At 47.7% G+C, this 23,587-nt stretch overlaps 1 protein-coding gene across 1 annotated transcript in view; it reads right to left on the bottom strand.

Moving 5' to 3' along the window:
* LOC138663366 (oocyte zinc finger protein XlCOF7.1-like) overlaps positions 1–2,278 on the bottom strand; it is a 110,855-nt gene extending 108,577 nt beyond the window's left edge. The window contains exon 1 of the mRNA XM_069749539.1: positions 2,237–2,278. The gene's annotated coding sequence lies outside the window, so the exon portion shown is untranslated. The remainder of the gene's footprint in view (positions 1–2,236) is intronic.
* Between the last annotated feature and the right edge of the window lie 21,309 nt (positions 2,279–23,587).

Genomic DNA, 23,587 nt, shown 5'->3' with positions numbered 1-23,587 from the left:
CCGCAGAGCCGCACCCCACATAGAGAATAATGGAGCCTCCAGCACCGACCTCCACCCGCAGAGCCGCACTCCACATAGAGAATAATGGAGCCTCCAGCACCGACCTCCACCCGCAGAGCCGCACTCCACATAGAGAATAATAGAGCCTCCAGCACCGACCTCCACCCGCAGAGCCGTACTCCACATAGAGAATAATGGAGCCTCCAGCACCGACCTCCACCCACAGAGCCGCACTCCACATAGAGAATAATGGAGCCTCCAGCACCGACCTCCATCCGCAGAGCCGCACTCCACATAGAGAATAATGGAGCCTCCAGCACCGACCTCCACCCGCAGAGCCGCACTCCACATAGATAATAGTGGAGCCTCCAGCACCGACCTGCACCCGCAGAACAGCACTCCACATAGAGAATAATGGAGCCTCCAGCACCAACCTCCACCCGCACAGCCACACTCCACATAGAGAATAATGGAGCCTCCAGCACCGACCTCCACCCGCAGAGCCGCACTCCACATAGATAATAGTGGAGCCTCCAGCACCGACCTGCACCCGCAGAACAGCACTCCACATAGAGAATAATGGAGCCTCCAGCACCAACCTCCACCCGCACTCCACATAGAGAATAATGGAGCCTCCAGCACCGACCTGCACCCGCAGAGCAGCACTCCACATAGAGAATAATGGAGCCTCCAGCACCGACCTCCACCCACAGAGCCGCACTCCACATAGAGAATAATGGAGCCTCCAGCACCAACCTCCACCCGCACAGCCACACTCCACATAGAGAATAATGGAGCCTCCAGCACCGACCTCCACCCGCAGAACAGCACTCCACATAGAGAATAATGGAGCCTCCAGCACCGACCTCCACCCACAGAACAGCACTCCACATAGAGAATAATGGAGCCTCCAGCACCAACCTCCACCCGCACAGCCACACTCCACATAGAGAATAATGGAGCCTCCAGCACCGACCTCCACCCGCAGAGCCGCACTCCACATAGATAATAGTGGAGCCTCCAGCACCGACCTGCACCCGCAGAACAGCACTCCACATAGAGAATAATGGAGCCTCCAGCACCAACCTCCACCCGCACTCCACATAGAGAATAATGGAGCCTCCAGCACCGACCTGCACCCGCAGAGCAGCACTCCACATAGAGAATAATGGAGCCTCCAGCACCGACCTCCACCCGCAGAGCCGCACTCCACATAGAGAATAATGGAGCCTCCAGCACCAACCTCCACCCGCACTCCACATAGAGAAAAATGGAGCCTCCAGCACAGACCTGGGCAAGATGCGGCCTGCATCCGGCCCACCTGATGATTTTAAATGTCCCGCCAGCTAGCTGTCACTTCTGACAGCCGCCCCCGGCACCGCTCGGCCAGCCGCCAGCCGCTTCTGAGGAGGACCGCTGGCGGCTGGAGTGAAAGCCTCGAGCTCATCCACACGCTGTCGGAACTGTATGCGCTTGCAGCGCATACAGTTCCAGGGTCAGCATGTGATTGACACAGCATCAGGAACCATTGGCTCCCGGCTGTGTCCATCATTCTTGGGACCGGAGGCAGCATTATGCCACCAGTCACAATAGGCTGAGCTCTGCATCGGCCATGTACATCACTCCAGCGCCGCGCGGGATGTGCTGCGGTGAAGAAAGTTCCTGGCTGGCGGTCTCCTTCGGGTGCTACATGGGGTATACTACCTAAAATGGTGATATCACATACTGGGGAGGGGGACGGGGGGATTGCTAGAGGCACAGAGGGGTCTGATCCCTATATGCAGGGATATACGGGTTCTATTTTCTATATGGAGGCACCGTGGGGTATGAGGGCACAGATGGGGCACTTTTACTATGTGTTAGAGGGGTCCTAAATACTATTTTTTCCGACATCCACACCCCCACCTGGCCCATAGTTGACAATTTCATATACAGCGATACCAGATATGTTTATTTTTTTCCATAGCTATACATGGCTGTATCCTTGTTTTGGCTCTAGGGCTGCCTCCATTTTCTCCAGGCAGTGGAATCCAGTGGAAAATTTGCATTTCCAAGAACCCGTACTGACTGTAAGTTCACTCATCTCTAATCATGTGTTTATGAAAAGATACAGTAGCATATGACATGTACTATTGGGTAAAAATGAGTTAATTATTAGTCCGGCCCTCTAAAACCATCCCAATTTCTCATGGGGCCCCATGGCAAAATAATTGCCCACCCCTGCTCCAGCACCTACCTCCACTTGCAGAGCCGCACTCCACAGATATTGATTTTCTGTGCGCACAGGACCTGTGATGAGGTCACAGGAGGGGAGGAGTCAGGGGTCACATGATCAGGGGCCTCAGTGTATGCAGGACTCTGCTGTGCTGGGTGTCATGGTGCTGGATGAGGGGAAGTTTATGTGTGGGGTCAGGAGGGGTTTACAGTGTGGATGTAGCAGAGCTGTGTGTGTACGAGGTGTACGGAGTGGAGCCGTGTGTACAGGGTGTACGGAGCAGAGCCGTGTGTACAGGGTGTACGGAGCAGAGCCGTGTGTACAGGGTGTACGGAGCAGAGCCGCATGTGTTCGAGGTGGACAGAGCAGAGCCGTGTGTGTACGGAGCCATGTGTACGAGGTGTACGGAGCAGAGCCGAATGTGCGAGGTGTACGGAGCAGAGCTGTGTGTGTACGAGGTGTACGGAGCAGAGCTGTGTGTGTACGAGGTGTACGGAGCAGAGCCGTGTGTGTACGAGGTGTACGGAGCAGAGCCGTGTGTGTACGAGGTTTATGGAGCAGAGCCGTGTGTGTACGAGGTTTATGGAGCAGAGCCGTGTGTGTACGAGGTGTACGGAGCAGAGCCGCATGTGTTCGAGGTGTGCGGAGCCGCATATGTACAAGGTCAAGGTGTACGTAGCGGAGCCGCGTGTGTACGAGGTGTGCGGACAGACTGTATATAACAGAAGTACATGGTGTACGTTGCACACAGAACGGAGCCATGTGTGAGGCTTCAGGTATATAGGCCGCAGTGCAGACACTTGCTGAGTGTGAGGAGCGAGTGGAGTGGGATCCCAGTGATAAGAGAATCTCCGCTGCTCCCGCCATTGATGTCGTACACAGTGCGCAGCAATGATAAATGTGATCGTGCTCCTTGGATGTGAACATGGTGACGTTTCGGTGTAATGCCCTTTCTCAGACACTCGCTGGATGGGGGCGCTGTGGGCAGGAATATCTTATAGGACGCTGCACAATTTATAAAGTAATTTCTGGAGAATGAGACGACCCCCAGAATGTGGCAGGAGATCTCGCTTCCGCGGCTCCAGAGGGAAGAATCACTGTTTGGTTTCTGGATTGTACATTTGTCTGGAATAATGTGCAGCTGCCAGAACAGGGACCCCCCCCCCACCCCCCAAAGTGACCCCATCTCAGATCAACAATCCTCAGGGAATCATCTGGGTGTGGGGGGGCATTTTCTTCCCAGTATTGCTTCATAGATCTTTATATTTCTGGCTCGTGGAGTGCGGCTCTGCGGGTGGAGGTCGGTGCTGGGGGCTCCATTATTCTCTATGTGGAGTGCGGCTCTGCGGGTGGAGGTCGGTGCTGGAGGCTCCATTATTCTCTATGTGGAGTGCGGCTCTGCGGGTGGAGGTCGGTGCTGGAGGCTCCATTATTCTCTATGTGGATTGCGGCTCTGAGGGTGGAGGTCGGTGCTGGAGGCTCCATTATTCTCTATGTGGATTGCGGCTCTGCGGATGGAGGTCGGTGCTAGAGGCTCCATTATTCTCTATGTGGAGTGCGGCTCTGCGGGTGGAGGTCGGTGCTGGGGGCTCCATTATTCTCTATGTGGAGTGCGGCTCTGCGGGTGGAGGTCGGTGCTGGAGGCTCCATTATTCTCTATGTGGAGTGCGGCTCTGCGGGTGGAGGTCGGTGCTGGAGGCTCCATTATTCTCTATGTGGAGTGCGGCTCTGCGGGTGGAGGTCGGTGCTGGAGGCTCCATTATTCTCTATGTGGAGTGCGGCTCTGCGGGTGGAGGTCGGTGCTGGAGGCTCCATTATTCTCTATGTGGAGTGCGGCTCTGCGGATGGAGGTCGGTGCTAGAGGCTCCATTATTCTCTATGTGGAGTGCGGCTCTGCGGGTGGAGGTCGGTGCTGGAGGCTCCATTATTCTCTATGTGGAGTGCGGCTCTGCGGGTGGAGGTCGGCGCTGGAGGCCCCATTATTCTCTATGTGGAGTGCGGCTCTGCGGGTGGAGGTCGTGCTGGAGGCCCCATTATTCTCTATGTGGATTGCGGCTCTGCGGATGGAGGTCGGTGCTAGAGGCTCCATTATTCTCTATGTGGAGTGCGGCTCTGCGGGTGGAGGTCGGTGCTGGAGGCTCCATTATTCTCTATGTGGAGTGTGGCTCTGCGGGTGGAGAACGGTGCTGGAGGCTCCATTATTCTCTATGTGGAGTGCGGCTCTGCGGGTGGAGGTCGGTGCTGGAGGCTCCATTATTCTCTATGTGGAGTGCGGCTCTGCGGGTGGAGGTCGGTGCTGGAGGCTCCATTATTCTCTATGTGGAGTGTGGCTCTGCGGGTGGAGGTCGGTGCTGGAGGCCCCATTATTCTCTATGTGGAGTGCGGCTCTGCGGGTGGAGGTCGGTGCTGGAGGCTCCATTATTCTCTATGTAGAGTGCGGCTCTGCGGGTGGAGTTCGGTGCTGGAGGCTCCATTATTCTCTATGTGGAGTGCGGCTCTGCGGGTGGAGTTCGGTGCTGCAGGCTCCATTATTCTCTATGTGGAGTGCGGCTCTGCGGGTGGAGGTCGGTGCTGGAGGCCCCATTATTCTCTATGTGGAGTGCGGCTCTGCGGGTGGAGGTCGGTGCTGGAGGCTCCATTATTCTCTATGTGGAGTGCGGCTCTGCGGGTGGAGGTCGGTGCTGGAGGCTCCATTATTCTCTATGTGGATTGCGGCTCTGCGGATGGAGGTCGGTGCTGGAGGCTCCATTATTCTCTATGTGGAGTGTGGCTCTGCGGGTGGAGAACGGTGCTGGAGGCTCCATTATTCTCTATGTGGAGTGCGGCTCTGCGGGTGGAGGTCGGTGCTGGAGGCTCCATTATTCTCTATGTGGAGTGCGGCTCTGCGGGTGGAGGTCGGTGCTGGAGGCTCCATTATTCTCTATGTGGAGTGTGGCTCTGCGGGTGGAGGTCGGTGCTGGAGGCCCCATTATTCTCTATGTGGAGTGCGGCTCTGCGGGTGGAGGTCGGTGCTGGAGGCTCCATTATTCTCTATGTAGAGTGCGGCTCTGCGGGTGGAGTTCGGTGCTGGAGGCTCCATTATTCTCTATGTGGAGTGCGGCTCTGCGGGTGGAGTTCGGTGCTGCAGGCTCCATTATTCTCTATGTGGAGTGCGGCTCTGCGGGTGGAGGTCGGTGCTGGAGGCCCCATTATTCTCTATGTGGAGTGCGGCTCTGCGGGTGGAGGTCGGTGCTGGAGGCTCCATTATTCTCTATGTGGAGTGCGGCTCTGCGGGTGGAGGTCGGTGCTGGAGGCTCCATTATTCTCTATGTGGAGTGTGGCTCTGCGGGTGGAGGTCGGTGCTGGAGGCTCCATTATTCTCTATGTGGAGTGCGGCTCTGCGGGTGGAGGTCGGTGCTGGAGGCTCCATTATTCTCTATGTGGAGTGCGGCTCTGCAGGTGGAGGTCGGTGCTGGAGGCTCCATTATTCTCTATGTGGAGTGCGGCTCTGCAGGTGGAGGTCGGTGCTGGAGGCTCCATTATTCTCTATGTGGAGTGCGGCTCTGCGGGTGGAGGTCGGTGCTGGAGGCTCCATTATTCTCTATGTGGAGTGCGGGTGGAGGTCGGTGCTGGAGGCCCCATTATTCTCTGTGGAGGGCGGCTCTGCGGGTGGAGGTCGGTGCTGGAGGCTCCATTATTCTCTATGTGGAGTGCGGCTCTGCAGGTGGAGGTCGGTGCTGGAGGCTCCATTATTCTCTATGTGGAGTGCGGCTCTGCAGGTGGAGGTCGGTGCTGGAGGCCCCATTATTCTCTGTGGAGGGCGGCTCTGCGGGTGGAGGTCGGTGCTGGAGGCTCCATTATTCTCTATGTGGAGTGCGGCTCTGCAGGTGGAGGTCGGTGCTGGAGGTTCCATTATTCTTTATGTGGAGTGCGGCTCTGCGGGTGGAGGTCGGTGCTGGAGGCTCCATTATTCTCTATGTGGAGTGCGGCTCTGCAGGTGGAGGTCGGTGCTGGAGGTTCCATTATTCTTTATGTGGAGTGCGGCTCTGCGGGTGGAGGTCGGTGCTGGAGGCCCCATTATTCTCTATGTGGAGTGTGGCTCTGTTGGTGGAGGTCGGTGCTGGAGGCTCCATTATTCTCTATGTGGAGTGCGGCTCTGCGGGTGGAGGTCAGTGCTGGAGGCCCCATTATTCTCTATGTGGAGTGCGGCTCTGCGGGTGGAGGTCGGTGCTGGAGGCCCCATTATTCTCTATGTGCAGTGCGGCTCTGCGGGTGGAGGTCGGTGCTGGAGGCTCCATTATTCTCTATGTGGAGTGCGGCTCTGCAGGTGGAGGTCGGTGCTGGAGGCCCCATTATTCTCTGTGGAGGGCGGCTCTGCGGGTGGACGTAGGTGGAGATTTTTTTATATACTAAAATGTTTTAGATCTAAATTTTTCAATTTCACAGAGTAAAATGGAGCCACAATTTATACAGAAATTTCTCACAAACCCGAGGTCAGAAATGACTGCACACGGCCGGGCTCCAATGGGAGAGTCACTATTTTGCTTTTGGAGCAGTAATTTTCAGTCCTCGCTTGTGGGGGCCAATTACTAAGCCCCCGAGGTGTGTGAAGACATATAACCCCCTAAAGTGACCCGATTTCGGACACTGTACCCACCAGGGAAGTCATCTCAGGGTGTAATGGGCATTTTGATCCCACAGGCGTTTCATTGGTTTCTTTATCACTCAGCTGTGATTTGTTTTGAGACGCAGCTAGAGGATGACTGTGATGCCGCAGTTATTACAGTGGGGCAAAAAAGTATTTAGTCAGTCAGCAATAGTGCAAGTTCCACCACTTAAAAAGATGAGAGGCGTCTGTAATTTACATCATAGGTAGACCTCAACTACAAAGACAAAGAGACAAAACTGAGAAAAAAAAATCCAGAAAATCACATTGTCTGTTTTTTTATCATTTTATTTGCATATTATGGTGGAAAATAAGTATTTGGTCAGAAACAAAATTTCATCTCAATATTGAGACTAAACTCATTGACTGACGAAATACTTTTTTGCCCCACTGTATATGTGTTATATAATTCCCCTATTTGGTTTCCACAGTGGAGGTTTCGCAGAATAAAATCATTATTTGGTGAACGAGTGTGGGGTGGGGAGAGTCCGAGACTCAAACAGGAAATACTGCAGAGACCGAAGGAGGACGAGGGTCTTGCACTCCCTAATCCCCGGATGTTTCCTATCAGCACAATGTCAGCACCTCAAAGATTGGGGGAGATGTCAGGGCAGGGGTGGATGCCTAGTAGTTTGAGGTATCGGATTAAGACCTTGCCGTTGAGTATGGGTCTGGAGGCGGGACTTTTCAAAAAAATTGGGATCAGAGTACCATACTATTAGTCTTATCCATAAGGTATGGCAGAAGATTAAACAGATTAGGGGGTAACGGGTTTCACCAGGTTTTCGCCTATCTGGGATAACAGTCATTTCCAGGAGTTTAGCCATATGGGGGGTTTTGGTGAGTGGAAGGAGGTGGGAATTAGGTTAATGGGTCAACTGATTCACTGGGGAAAGCATAAATCATACAAAATGTTGACAGAAAAATTTCAGTTCCTAAAGTTAAATCTTTATCAGTATAGAAGGGTTCACCACGCGTTTCAGTCTCAATGTAGACGAAGATCCATAGAGATACAAACGGATCTCACGTTAGATTTTGTGCTAAAAAATTGTGGAACGAGGGGAGCAAATATCGGAAGTATATAGTGACCTGCTACACGTTTCGCTTTCTTGGGAGATCATCCTATTAAGGCTATGTGCACACGTTGCGGATTAGGCTTAGGAATTTCTGGTGCGGATTCTGCCTTTCCTGGCAGAAAACGCACCTGCGTATTTGTCACGTTTTTTTGTGCGGTTCCGCAGCGTTTTTTGTGCATTTTTGCTGCGGTTTTCTTGCGGATTTGCTGTGTTTTTTACCCCTACGGTTTTCTATAATGGAATGGGTACAAAAACGCTGCAGATTCACAAAAAACAAGTGACATGCTACTTCTTTTAAACCGCAGCGTTTCCGCAGCGGATTTTTCAACAAAGTGTGCACAGCATTTTTTTTTCTCATTGATTTACATTGTACTGTAAATCAATTGTGGATCTGCAGTGTTTCTGCACTGCAAAAAACGCTGCAGATCCGCAGAGAAACCGCAACGTGTGCACATACCCGAAAGCTAAAAGGAAGCGGGAGATAAACGATTCTTTACTGTTAGGGCAGTGAGAATCTGGAATTGCTTGCCTGAGGAGGTGGTGATGGCGAACTCAGTCGAGGGGTTCAAGACAGGCCTGGATGTCTTCCTGGAGCAGAACAATATTGTATCATACAATTAGGTTCTGTAGAAGGACGTAGATCTGGGGATTTATTATGATGGAATATAGGCTGAACTGGATGGACAAATGTCTTTTTTCGGCCTTACTAACTATGTTACTATTCTAGAATACATACCTAAGATATCCATGAGTGAACCAGGGAGATTGTCACAATTGTTTGTTATTATTATTATATATTTACTAGCTTAACCCCTTAGCGACCGCCGATACGCCTTTTAACGGCGGCCGCTAAGGGTACTTAAACCACAGCGCCGTTAATTAACGGCGCTGTGGAAAAAGTGAATAGCGCCCCCCAGAGTCGGATTTTCTCCGGGGTCTCGGCTGCCGGGGGTAGCCGAGACCCCAGAGAACATGATTCGGGGTTTTTTTTACCCACCCCGCATTTGCGATCGCCGGTAATTAACCGTTTACCGGCGATCGCAAAAAAAAAAAAAAAACGCGATCTCTTTTTAATTTCTCTGTCCTCCGATGTGATCGCACATCGGAGGACAGAGAAAAGGGGTCCCAGGTAGCCCCCCAATACTTACCTAGCTCCCCCGGTGCTCCTCGTGTCTCCCGGTGGGCGGCGCCATCTTCAAAATGGCGGGCGCATGCGCAGTGCGCCCGCCGGCCGGCGCCGGGAGAATCTTTGGGGTCTCGGCTGCCGGGGGTAGCCGAGACCCCAAAGAACATGATCGGGGTCGGTTTTACCGACCCCTGTTTTGCGATCGCCGGTAACTAACTGTTTACCGGTGACCGCAAAAAAAAAAAGTAAAGTGTAATTCTCTGTCCTCTGATGTGATCGCACATCAGAGGACAGAGAAATAGGGGGATTTGGGGACCCTAGCATACCCACCTGTGTCCCTGGGTCCTCCTGCTGCTCCTCCTGGCTGCCGGGGAAAAGAAAATGGCGGGCGCATGCGCAGTGCGCCCACCATCTGTCTCCATCTGCTGGCTGGCAGGAGAACAGCAGTTGGGGCTAAAATTAGGGTTAGGGCTAGGGTTAGGGGTAGGGTTAGGGGTAGGGGTAGGGTTAGGGGTAGGGTTAGGGCTAAATTTAGGGTTAGGGAGGGGCTAAATTTAGGGTTAGGCTTCTTTCACACTTACGTCGGTACGGGGCCGTCGCAATGCGTCGGCCCGACATACCGACGCACGTTGTGAAAATTGTGCACAACGTGGGCAGCGGATGTAGTTTTTCAATGCATCCGCTGCCCAATCTATGTCCTGGGGAGGAGGGGGCGGAGTTACGGCCACACATGCGCGGTCAGAAATGGCGGATGCGACGTACAAAAAAAAGTTTCATTGGACTTTTTTTGTGCCGACGGTCCGCCAAAACACAACTGATCCAGTGCACGACAGACGCGACGTGTGGCCATCCGTCACGATCCATCGGCAATACAAGTCTATGGGCAAAAAACGCATCCTGCGGGCACATTTGCAGGATCCATTTCTTGTCCAAAACTACGGATTGCGACGGATGCCAAACGACGCAAGTGTGAAAGTAGCCTTAGGGCTAGGGTTAGGGTTGGGGCTAAAGTTAGGGCTAGGGTTGGGGCTAAAGTTAGGGTTAGAGTTGGGATTAGGGTTAGGGTTTGGATTAGGGTTGGTATTAGGGTTAGGGTTTGCATTAGGGTTACGCTTGGGATTAGGGTTAGGTTTGGGATTAGGGTTAAAGTTAGGGTTGTGATTAGGGATGTATTGGGATTAGGGTTAGGTTTGAGGTTAGGGTTGAGATTAGGATTAGGGGTGTGTTGGATTTAGGGTTTTGATTAGGGTTATGGTTAGGGTTGACATTAGGGTTGTTTTGGGGTAAGGGTTGTGATTATCGTTAGGGTTAGTGATTAGGATTATGGATCAGGTTGGGATTAGGGTTAGGGGTGTGTTGGAGTTGGGTTGGAGCTAGAATTGGGGGGTTTCCACTGTTTAGGTACACCAGGGGGTCTCCAAACACGACAGCCAATTTTGCGCTCAAAAAGTCAAATGGTGCTCCCTCCCTTCTGAGCTCTGCCGTGCGCCCAAACAGTGGGTTACCCCCACATATGGGGCATCAGCATACTCGGGATAAATTGGACAACAATTTCTGGGGTCCAATTTCTCTTGTTACCCTTGTGAAAATAAAAACTTGGGGGCTACAAAATCTTTTTTGTGGAAATTTTTTTTTTTTTATGACTGCATTTTAAACTTCTGTGAAGAACTTGGGCATTCAAAGTTCTCACCACACATCTAGATAAGTTCCTTGGAGGGTCTAGTTTCCAAAATGGGGTCACTTGTGGGGGGTTACTACTGTTTAGGTACATCAGGGGCTCTGCAATCGCAACATAATGCCCACAGACCATTCTATCAAAGTCTGCATTCCAAAACGGCGCTCCTTCCCTTCCGAGCTCTGCCGTGCACCCAAACAGTGGTTTACCCCCACATATGGTGCATCAGCGTACTCGGGATAAATTGGACAACAGCTATTGCAGTCCAATTTCTCCTGTTACCCTTGTGAAAATAAAAACTTGGGGGCTACAATATCTTTTTTGTGGAAAAAAAAATATTTTTTATTTTCACGACTCTGCATTATAAACTTCTGTGAAGCACTTGGGCATTCAAAGTTCTCACCACACATCTAGATAAGTTCCATGGGGAGTCTAGTTTCCAAAATGGGGTCACTTGTGGGGGATTTCTACTGTTTAGGCACATCATGGGCTCTCCAAACGCAACATGGCGTCCAACCTCAATTCCAGCCAATTCTACATTGAAAAAGTAAAACGGCACTCCTTCTCTTCCAAGCTCTGCGGTGCGCCCAAACAGTGGTTTACCCCCACATATTGGGTATCGACGTACTCAGGAGCAATTGCATAACAACTTTTGTGGTCTAATTTCTCCTGTTACCCTTGTGAAAATAAAAATTTGTGGGCAAAAAGATCATTTTTGTAGAAAAAATGCGATTTTTTTTATTCAGGGCTCTACGTTATAAACTTCTGTGAAGCACATGAGGGTTCAGAGTGCTCACCACACATCTAGATAAGTTCCTTAAGGGGTCTAGTTTCCAAAATGGTGTCACTTGTGGGGGGTTTCCACTGTTTAGGCACATCAGGGGCTCTCCAAACGCGACATGGCGTCCAATCTCAATTCCAGCCAATTCTACATTGAAAAAGTAAAACGGCACTCCTCTTCCAAGCTCTGCGGTGCGCCCAAACAGTGGTTTACCCTCACTTATGGGGTATCGACGTATTCAGAAGAAATCGCACAACAACTTTTGTGGTCTAATTTCTCCTGTTACCCTTGTGAAAATAAGAATTTGTGGGCGAAAAGATCATTTTTGTGTAAACAAAAGCGATTTTTTATTTTCACGGCTCTACGTTATAAACTTCTGTGAAGCACTTGGGGGTTCAAAGTGCTCACCACACATCTAGATAAGTTCCTTAAGGGGTCTAGTTTCTAAAATGGTGTCACTTGTGGGGAGTTTCCACTGTTTAGGCACGTCAGGGGCTCTCTAAACGTGACATGGCGTCCGATCTCAATTCCAGCCAATTCTGCATTGAAAAAGTCAAACGGCGCTCCTTCACTTCTAAGTTCTGCGGTGCGTCCAAAAAGTGGTTTACCCCCACATATGGGGTATTGGCATATTCAGGAGAAATTGCATAACAAAATTTATGGTTACATTTCTGTTTTTACACATGTGAAAATAAAAAAAAAGGTTCTGAATTAAGATGTTTGCAAAAAAAAGTTAAATGTTCATTTTTTCCTTCCACATTGTTTCAGTTCCTGTGAAGCACGTAAAGAGTTAATAAACTTCTTGAATGTGGTTTTGAGAACCTTGAGGGGTGTAGTTTTTAGAATGGTGTCACACTTCGTTATTTTCTATCATATAAACCCCTCAAAATGACTTCAAATGTGATGTGGTCCCTAAAAAAAAATGGTGTTGTAAAAATGAGAAATTGCTGGTCAACTTTTAACTCTTATAACTCCCTAACAAAAAAAAATTTTGTTTCCAAAATTGTGCTGATGTAAAGTAGACATGTGGGAAATGTTATTTATTAACTATTTTTCGTGACATATCTCTCTGATTTAAGGGCATAAAAATACAAAGTTTGAAAATTGCAAAATTTTAAAAATTTTCGCCATATTTCCGTTTTTTTTCATAAATAATCGCAAGTAATATCGAAGAAATGTTACCACTAACATGAAGTACAATATGTCACGAAAAAACAATCTCAGAATCAGCGGGATCCATTGAAGCGTTCCAGAGTTATAACCTCATAAAGTGACAGTGGTCAGAATTGCAAAAATTGGCTCGGTCATTAAGTACCAAATTGGCTCTGTCACTAAGGGGTTAAGAGCCCGGCGTTGCCTGGGCATAGTAAATATCTGTGGTTAGTTATAGCGTCTCATTTCTCTTATTTTCCCATCACGCCTCTCATTTTCTCCCTTACTCCTCTCATTTTCACCCTCACTCCTCTTATTTCCCCCCTCACTCCTCTCATTCCCCCCTAACACTTGTCATTTCGACCTCATATCTGTCATTTTCCGATCACTCCACTATTTTCCTTCACTCCTCTCATTTTGCACTCACACCTTTTCATTTTCACCTCACACCCCTCATTTTCACTTCACACTTCTCATTTTCCCCTCAGTATATACCTGTATGTCATCTCCCCTGTAAATAGTATATACCTGCTGTATGTCATCTCCTCCTGTATATTGTATATACCTATGTGTCATCTCCTCCTGTATATAGTAAGTATATACCTGTATGTCATCTCTTCTGTATATACTATATACCTGTATGTCATCTCCTCCTATATATAGTATATACCTGTATGTCATCTCCTGTATATAGTATATACCTGTATGTCATCTCCCCTGTATATAGTATATACCTGCTGTATGTCATCTCCTCTTGTATATACCTATGTGTCATCTCCTCTTTTATATACTATATACCTGTAAGTCATCTCCTCCTGTATATAGTATATACCTGTGTGTCATCTGCTTCTGTATATAGTATATACCTGTGTGTCATCTCCTCCTGTATATAGTAAATACATGTGTCATTTCACCTGTATATAGTATATACCTGTGTGTCATCTCTCCTGTGTATAGTATATACCTGTGTGTCATCTCCCCTGTATATAGTATGTACCTGTATGTCATCTCCCCTGTATATAGTATATACCAGTGTGTCATCTCCTCCTGTATATAGTATATACCTGTGTCATCTCCCCTGTATATAGTATATATGTGTGTCATCTCCTCCTGTATATAGTATATACTTGTGTCATCTCCCCTGTAGATAGTATATATCTGTGTGTCATCTCCCCTGTATATAGTATATACCTGTGTGTCATCTCCTCCTGTATATAGTATATATCTGTGTGTCATCTCCTCCTGTATTAGACCTCGTTCACACGTTATTTGCTCAGTATTTTTACCTCAGTATTTGTAAGCTAAATTGGCAGCCTGATAAATCCCCAGCCAACAGGAAGCCCTCCCCCCTGGCAGTATATATTAGCTCACACATACACATAATAGACAGGTCATGTGACTGACAGCTGCCGTATTTCCTATATGGTACAGTTGTTGCTCTTGTAGTTTGTCTGCTTATTAATCAGATTTTTATTTTTGAAGGATAATACCAGACTTGTGTGTGTTTTAGGGCGAGTTTCATGTGTCAAGTTGTGTGTGTTGAGTTGCGTGTGGCGACATGCATGTAGCGACTTTTGTGAGATCAGTTTTGTGTGGCTACATGTGTGTAGCAACTTTTGTGTCGAGTTGCATGTGACAGGTTAGTGTAGCAAGTTGTGTGCAGCAAGTTTTGCGCATGGCGAGTTTTGCGCGTGGTGAGTTTTATGTGTGGTGCGTTTTGAGTATGTGAAAGTTTTGTGTGAGGCAACTTTTGCATGTGTTGCAACTTTTGTGCATGTGGCAATTTTTCCGCGTGTGGCGAGTTTTCCATGAGCTGAGTTTTGCACGTGTGTCAAGTTTTGCGTGAGCCTAGTTTTGCACGTGGCGAGTTTTGAGCGGCGACTTTTGTGTTTCGACTTTTATGTGGCGAGGTTGGTGTATGTGTGGTGAAATGTGTGCTAAGGGTGGTATATGTGTTCAAGAACGTGGTAGTGTGTGGCACATTTTGTGTGTGTGTTCATATCCCCGTGTGTGGTGAGTATCCCATGTCGGGGCCCCACCTTAGCAACTGTACGGTATATACTCTTTGGCGCCATCGCTCACTCTTTAAGTCCCCCGTGTTCACATCTGGTAGCTGTCAATTTGCCTCCAACACTTTTCCTTTCACTTTTTCCCCATTATGTAGATAGGGGCAAAATTGTTTGGTGAATTGGAACGCGTGGGGTTAAAATTTTGCCTCACAACATAGCCTATGACGCTCTCGGGGTCCAGACGTGTGACTGTGCAAAAATTTTGTGGCTGTAGCTGCGACGGTGCAGATGCCAATCCCGGACATACACACACACACACACACACACAGCTTTATATATTAGATATAGCACCATTAATTCCATGGTGCTGTACATGAGAAGGGGTTACATCAAAATACAAATATCACTTACAGTAAACAAACTAACAATGACAGGCTGATACAGAGGGAAGAAGACCCTGTCCTTGCGGGCTTACATTCTACAGATCTACGTGATCCATAGGGTGTATAGAACCCCTGGTATGTTATTCAAAGCTGGGCTAATGTCTAACTCTGACTGCCGAAGGTGTTCACAATCTCAGGCAGGCATATTACATATGCTCTGGCATTGTCCCAGACTGTCAGCCTTCTGGATTGTAGTGCTGAACCATATTTGAGTGTTGTATGGGTGTGTAGTCCCTAGGAATCCTTGGTATGTATACTGGGGTATGTAGAGGAAATAATAACTGACAATACGACCAAAGTTGCAATTGCAAAAATATTGTTTATTGCAAGGAAATTGATTTCGAGATATTGGGTTAGAGAGGAGCCTCCGTCCAGACGTGAATTTATTGCTCAAACAGACCATATAATTCAATTGGAAAAAAAGTATTTACACCAAGAGAAACAAGCTGAATCTATTTCACAAACTATGGCAGCCGTGGTTGGATTATACTTATTACTGTTGCACCAGTATACAGGAATGTAGAATTAAATTTACGGCGAACTGAACCAATATTTCTCATTGTAAACTATGGTCGAGATGCTGTCTGCTCCTGGAATGGTGGTGGTGGTGGGGGGGGTAATTTACTAAAAAAAAAATGTAAAATGAGTATTGATAGGTGATATCTGTTTCTAATATTCTTATGTTCAATAACAAAATTATCTGATTTCAAAAAATAATAGTGAAAACAGGATCGACTGTTGGCAGTATTCAACAGCCGACTCCTGAGCTGTAAATAATTTAAAAAAAAAAAAAACAGCGTGGGTACCCCTGTATTTTTGCTAACCAGCCAGGCAAAACTCACAGCTCGGGACGGCAATCCTCAGCTGTCAGCTTCAGCAAGGCTAGTTATCAAGAAAAGAGGGGTCCCCACTCTGATTTTTTTAAATTTTTTAAATAATGAAAAAAATTGGTGTGGGGTCCCCTCATTTTTGACAACCAGCCTTGCTAAAGCAAACAGCTGGGGGCTGGTATTCTTTGGCTGGTAAGCAGCCTAAAAACAGCAGCCCGCAGCCGCCCAGAAAACCGCATCTATTAGATGTGCCAATTCTGGTGCTTTGCCCAGCTCTTCCCACTTGCCCTGTAGCGGTCGTAAGTGGGGTTCATATTTTGTGGGGTTTATGTCACCTTTGAACTTTAAAATAAAGTTCACGGATTACTAACGGAGAGGCGGCTACAAAACATCTATCCATTACTAATCTTATAGTTATATGTTAAATAAACACACAGCCAGAATTAAGTTCTTTATTAAAAATAAAATGCTCTTTTACTTTATTTAAAAATAACAGTTATACTCATCTAATGTGTAATTCCACTGAATCCCTTGTCTCCCATAACGCAAAAATAAAAAACAACAATATCTCTCACCTGTCCGTCATTCTGTCCCATGCGTAATACACGTCTGGGGGAGAACTGTTGTGAGTTCTGTTTTTGGGCTCCCTCTGGTGGTTACTGATGGTACTGGGTGACTTGTGTTCTCTGCGGTCTCTGGTGTCCACCTGTTCCATCAGGTTATGGGAGTTTCCTATTTAACCTGGCCTTTTTGTCATTTCCTCGCCGGCTATCAATGTAATCAGCGTGTCTTTTTACCTCTGCTCCCTGCGTCTGTTATCTTCAGGACAAGCTAAGTTTTGATTTTCCTGTTCCACGTTTTGCTTTATTTTTGTCTTAGTCCAGCTTGCAGATATGTGATTCCTTGCTGCTGGTTGCTCTAGTGGGCTGAAATTACTCCTCATGTTCCATGAGTTGGCACATGAGTTCAAGTAATTTCAGGATGGTTTTTTGAAGGGTTTTTCGCTGACCGCGCAGTTCACTTTTGTATCCTCTGCTATCTAGCTTTAACGGGCCTCATTTTTCCTGATTCTATTTTCATAACTACGTATGTGCTTTCCTCTCATTTCACCGTTATTACATGTGGGGGGCTGCTATTTCTGTGGGGTGTTTCTCTGGAGGCAAGTGAGGTCTGTGTTTCTTCTGATAGGGGAAGTTAATCCTTCGGCTGGCGCGAGACGTCTAGGAATCATCGTAGGCACGTTCCCCGGCTACTGCTAGTTGTGTGTTTAGGTTCAGGATCGCGGTCAGCTCAGGTTCCAAAACCCTAGAGCTTGTTTTGTTTTTGTGCTTGTCCTTTTGTGATCCCCTGCCATTGGGATCATGACAGTATAGCCGGCCTAAAAAAAAAATTGGTCATCGTTTTGGCTGAAGTAGGAGGAAAAGTAGTCTGAGGAAGTTTTTTTTTTTTTTTCCCCTCCTCAGTGTTTGCTGCCTAGCCTTAATTGCAGCTTGGCTACTTCTTTCCTCCTCTTAATCCTTGAATGGCTCTGACCTCAGCTGTTTATCATGGACGTCCAGAGTTTGGCTTCCAGCCTGAATAATCTTGCTGCTAAGGTTCAAAATATACAAGATTTTGTTGTACATACGCCTATGTCTGAACCTAGAATTCCTATCCCAGAGTTTTTTTCTGGAGATAGATCTAGTTTTCTGAATTTTAGGAACAATTGCAAGTTGTTTCTTTCCTTGAAATCTCGCTCCTCTGGAGACCCTGCTCAGCAGGTCAAGATTGTTATATCTTTCCTGCGGGGTGACCCTCAGAATTGGGCATTTGCATTGGCACCAGGGGATCCTGCGTTGCTCAATGTGGATGCGTTTTTTCTGGCATTGGGTTTGCTCTATGAGGAACCTAACCTAGAGATTCAGGCTGAAAAAGCTTTATTGGCTCTCTCTCAGGGGCAAGATGAAGCAGAAATATATTGTCAGAAATTTCGGAAATGGTCGGTGCTTACTCAGTGGAATGAGTGCGCTCTGGCTGCAAAATTCAGAGATGGCCTTTCTGAGGCCATTAAAGATGTTATGGTGGGGTTCCCGGCGCCTACAGGTCTGAATGAGTCCATGACTATGGCTATTCAGATTGATCGGCGTTTACGGGAGCGCAAACCTGTGCACCATTTGGCGGTGTCTTCTGAACAGGCACCTGAGATAATGCAATGTGATAGAATTCAGTCCAGAAGTGAACGGCAAAATTATAGGCGGAAAAAAGGATTGTGTTTTTATTGTGGTGATTCAGCTCATGTTATATCAGCATGCTCTAAACGCACAAAAAAGGTTGATAAGTCTGTTGCCATTGGTACTTTACAGTCTAAGTTCATTCTGTCTGTGACGCTGATTTGTTCATTATCATCCATTTCCGTTGATGCCTATGTGGATTCAGGCGCTGCCCTGAGTCTTATGGATTGGTCATTTGCCAATCGCTGTGGGTTTAGTCTGGAACCTCTGGAAGTTCCTATTCCTTTGAAAGGAATTGACTCTACACCTTTGGCTATGAATAAACCTCAGTACTGGACACAAGTGACCATGCGTATGACTCCCGTTCATCAGGAGGTGATTTGCTTCCTGGTACTGTATAATTTACATGATGTCTTAGTGCTTGGCCTGCCATGGTTACAAACTCATAACCCAGTCCTGGACTGGAAAACAATGTCTGTGTTAAGCTGGGGATGTCAGGGGGTTCATGATGATGCATCTCCGATTTCTATCGCTTCATCTACTCCTTCTGAGGTTCCGGTATTTCTGTCTGATTATCGGGAGGTTTTTGAGGAGCCTAAGCTCAGTTCGCTTCCTCCTCACAGGGATTGCGATTGTGCTATAGATTTGATTCCTGGCAGTAAATTCCCTAAAGGTCGTTTGTTCAATCTGTCAGAGCCAGAGCATACTGCTATGCGGAATTATGTTAAGGAGTCCTTGGAAAAGGGACATATCCGTCCATCTTCGTCCCCTTTGGGAGCAGGTTTTTTTTTTGTGGCCAAAAAAGATGGTTCCTTGAGGCCTTGCATAGATTATCGTCTTTTGATTAAGATTACAATCAAATATCAGTATCCTTTGCCATTGTTGACTGATTTGTTCGCTCGCATTAAGGGGGCTAAATGGTTCACTAAGATTGATCTTCGGGGTGCGTATAATCTTGTGCGGATAAGGCAGGGTGATGAGTGGAAAACCGCATTTAATACGCCTGAGGGCCATTTCGAGTATTTGGTGATGCCTTTTGGACTTTCTAATGCTCCTTCTGTCTTCCAGTCTTTTATGCACGATATTTTCCGTGAATATCTGGATAAATTTATTATCGTGTATTTGGATGATGTTTTGGTTTTTTCTGATGACTGGGAGTCTCATGTTCAGCAGGTCAGGAAGGTGTTTCAGGTCCTGCGGGCCAATTCTTTGTTTGTAAAAGGTTCTAAATGTCTCTTTGGAGTCCAGAAGATTTCTTTTTTGGGGTATATTTTTTCCCCTTCTACTATTGAGATGGATCCCGTCAAGGTTCAGGCTATTTGTGACTGGACGCAGCCTACATCTCTTAAGAGTCTACAGAAGTTCTTAGGCTTTGCTAATTTTTATCGTCGCTTCATAACTAATTTTTCTAGTGTTGTTAAGCCTTTGACGGATTTGACTAAAAAGGGTGCTGATGTTACTGATTGGTCTCCTGCGGCTGTGGAGGCCTTTCAGGAACTTAAGCGCCGGTTTTCTTCTACTCCTGTGTTGCGTCAGCCAGATACGTCGCTTCCTTTTCAGGTTGAGGTTGATGCTTCCGAGATCGGAGCGGGGGCGGTTTTGTCACAGAGAAGCTCCGATGGCTCAGTGATGAAGCCATGTGCGTTCTTTTCTAGAAAATTTTCGCCCGCTGAACGGAATTATGATGTTGGTAATCGGGAGCTTTTGGCCATGAAGTGGGCATTTGAGGAGTGGCGTCATTGGCTTGAGGGTGCTAGACATCGTGTGGTGGTCTTGACTGATCACAAAAATCTGATGTACCTTGAGTCTGCCAAGCGTCTGAGTCCTAGACAGGCTCGTTGGTCACTGTTTTTCTCCCGTTTCAATTTTGTGGTTTCATACCTGCCAGGTTCAAAGAATGTGAAGGCGGATGCTCTTTCTAGGAGTTTTGTGCCTGACTCCCCTGGAAATTCTGAGCCCACTGGTATCCTTAGGGATGGGGTGATTTTGTCGGCTGTCTCCCCAGACTTGCGACGTGCTTTGCAGGAGTTTCAGGCGGATAAACCTGATCGTTGTCCGCCGGAAAGACTGTTTGTTCCGGATAATTGGACCAGTAGAGTCATCTCCGAGGTCCATTCTTCTGTGTTGGCAGGTCATCCTGGAATATTTGGTACTAGAGACTTGGTGGCCAGGTCTTTTTGGTGGCCTTCCTTGTCGAGGGATGTGCGTTCTTTCGTGCAGTCTTGTGGAGTTTGCGCTCGGGCTAAGCCTTGCTGTTCTCGGGCCAGTGGATTGTTGTCACCTTTGCCTATCCCGAAGAGGCCTTGGACGCACATTTCCATGGACTTTATTTCGGATCTCCCTGTCTTTCAAAAAATGTCCGTCATATGGGTTGTGTGTGACCGCTTTTCTAAGATGGTTCATCTGGTACCCTTGCCTAAGTTACCTTCTTCCTCTGAGTTGGTCCCTGTTTTTTCAAAACGTGGTCCGTTTGCATAGCATTCCGGAGAACATCGTTTCTGACAGGGGATCCCAGTTTGTGTCTAGATTTTGGTGGACGTTCTGTGCTAAGATGGGCATTGATTTGTCCTTTTCGTCTGCATTCCATCCCCAGACGAATGGCCAGACGGAACGAACTAATCAGACTTTAGAAACTTATTTAAGGTGTTTTGTTTCTGCTGATCAAGATGACTGGGTTTCCTTTTTGCCGCTTGCCGAGTTTGCCCTTAATAATCGGGCTAGTTCTGCTACCTTGGTTTCTCCTTTCTTTTGTAATTCGGGGTTTCATCCTCGTTTTTCCTCTGGTCAGGTGGAGCCTTCTGATTGTCCTGGAGTGGACATGGTGGTGGATAGGTTGCATCGGATTTGGAGTCATGTGGTGGACAATTTGAAGTTGTCCCAGGAGAGGGCTCAGCAGTTTGCTAATCGCCGTCGCCGCGTGGGTCCTCGACTTCTTGTTGGGGACTTGGTGTGGTTGTCTTCTCGTTTTGTTCCTATGAAGGTCTCTTCTCCTAAGTTCAAGCCTCGGTTCATCGGTCCCTATAGGATCTTGGAAATTCTTAACCCTGTGTCGTTTCGTTTGGATCTCCCGGCATCGTTTGCTATTCATAATGTGTTCCATCGCTCGTTGTTGCGGAAGTATGAGGTACCTGTTGTTCCTTCGCTTGAGCCTCCTGCTCCGGTGCTGGTGGAGGGTGAATTGGAGTATGTTGTGGAGAAGATCTTGGATTCTCGTGTTTCCAGACGGAAACTCCAGTATTTGGTCAAGTGGAAGGGTTATGGTCAGGAGGATAATTCTTGGGTGATTGCCTCTGATGTTCATGCTGCCGATTTGGTCCGTGCTTTTCATAGGGCTCATCCTGGTCGCCCTGGTGGTTCTCGTGAGGGTTCGGTGACCCCTCCTCAAGGGGGGGGGTACTGTTGTGAGTTCTGTTTTTGGGCTCCCTCTGGTGGTTACTGATGGTACTGGGTGACTTGTGTTCTCTGCGGTCTCTGGTGTCCACCTGTTCCATCAGGTTATGGGAGTTTCCTATTTAACCTGGCCTTTTTGTCATTTCCTCGCCGGCTATCAATGTAATCAGCGTGTCTTTTTACCTCTGCTCCCTGCGTCTGTTATCTTCAGGACAAGCTAAGTTTTGATTTTCCTGTTCCACGTTTTGCTTTATTTTTGTCTTAGTCCAGCTTGCAGATATGTGATTCCTTGCTGCTGGTTGCTCTAGTGGGCTGAAATTACTCCTCATGTTCCATGAGTTGGCACATGAGTTCAAGTAATTTCAGGATGGTTTTTTGAAGGGTTTTTCGCTGACCGCGCAGTTCACTTTTGTATCCTCTGCTATCTAGCTTTAGCGGGCCTCAATTTTGCTGATTCTATTTTCATAACTACGTATGTGCTTTCCTCTCATTTCACCATTATTACATGTGGGGGGCTGCTATTTCTGTGGGGTGTTTCTCTGGAGGCAAGTGAGGTCTGTGTTTCTTCTGATAGGGGAAGTTAATCCTTCGGCTGGCGTGAGACGTCTAGGAATCATCGTAGGCACGTTCCCCGGCTACTGCTAGTTGTGTGTTTAGGTTCAGGATCGCGGTCAGCTCAGGTTCCATCACCCTAGAGCTTGTTTTGTTTTTGTGCTTGTCCTTTTGTGATCCCCTGCCATTGGGATCATGACAGAGAACCTCTGATGAATGAGCTGCTACAAACACAGCCTCAGTGCCTAGTGTTGACGTCATCGATCTTACCTCCAGTTACTGAAGTTGCATTCCCAGGCGGGATGAACTGCGGTGACCTCGGTGAGATCTTCGCTAGCACCGCGAGATTGTCTCATGGTACAGAGGCAAGTTCACCGCAATTCACCGGGAGAATTTCACTGCGGTGAATTTGAACTGCGATGAACTCGCCTATGCACTATGAGACTTTCTCACGGTGCTAGCGGGGATCTCACCTAGGTCACCGCAGTTTGCCCAGCTGGGAATGCAGCCTCAGTGACTGTAGGTAACCTCGATGATGTCCCCGCTAGTCACTAAGGTTGGGCTTGCAGCAGATAATTCATCGGTGATTCTCAGCCTGGACGGTCACATCTTGGCATCGTCCAGGTTGAAAACTGTTTATTCCCCAGATATGGATTATGCCGTTGGACAGAACGACGGACAGGTGAGGGATATTGCTTTTTATTTTCTTACAGGAGACGAGGGATTCAGTGGAATTAGGTGTTAGGTGAGTATAAATGTGTTGTTATTTTTAAATAAAAAAGTAAAAGTGTGTTTTGTTTCAGTTCTAATAAAGGACTTAATTCTGGCTGTGTGTTTATCTACCATACAACTATAGAATTAGTAATGGAGAAGTATCTTTATAGATGCCTCTCCATTACTAATCCATGGGCTTGATGTCACAGGAAAATACAAAGGTGACCAACTACAAAAATATAAAACCCACTTGCCACCGCTACAGGGCAAGTGGGAAGAGCCAGGCAAAGCGCCAGAATTGGTGCATCTAATATTTTTAGGCTAGAGGGGCCAATATACATGGCTCCTTACCAGACTGAGAATACCAGCCACCTGCTGTCTGCTTTAGCAAGGCTGGTTGTCAAAAATGGGGGGGACCTTACGCTGTTTATTTAATTATTTACCCCTGTATTTTTGATAGCCAGCCTTGTTGAAACTGACAGCTGAGGATTGCAGCCCCTAGCTATCAGTTGTCCCTGGCTGGTTATCAAAAATAGGGAGGAACCCATGCCGGTTTTTTTTTCTTCCAATTATTTATTTACAGTGCAGGAGCCGGCTGATGAATACTCCCATCAGCTGCTCCTGCACTCACTGTTATTAGCGGCAGCAGGTGTCAGCTGATGGGAGCAGTAGTCCCATCAGCTGACACCAGTGACAGAAGGTAAAGTTTATACCTCAGATTACAGCTGCGCGTCACGCTGTTTTTTGACAGTGTGGGAACCACAGCTCT

This window comes from Ranitomeya imitator, chromosome 2 (assembly GCF_032444005.1).
Source record: "Ranitomeya imitator isolate aRanImi1 chromosome 2, aRanImi1.pri, whole genome shotgun sequence".
In the NCBI taxonomy this organism is placed as follows: Eukaryota; Metazoa; Chordata; class Amphibia; order Anura; family Dendrobatidae; genus Ranitomeya; species Ranitomeya imitator.
This window is presented reverse-complemented; position numbering and strand designations above follow the sequence as displayed.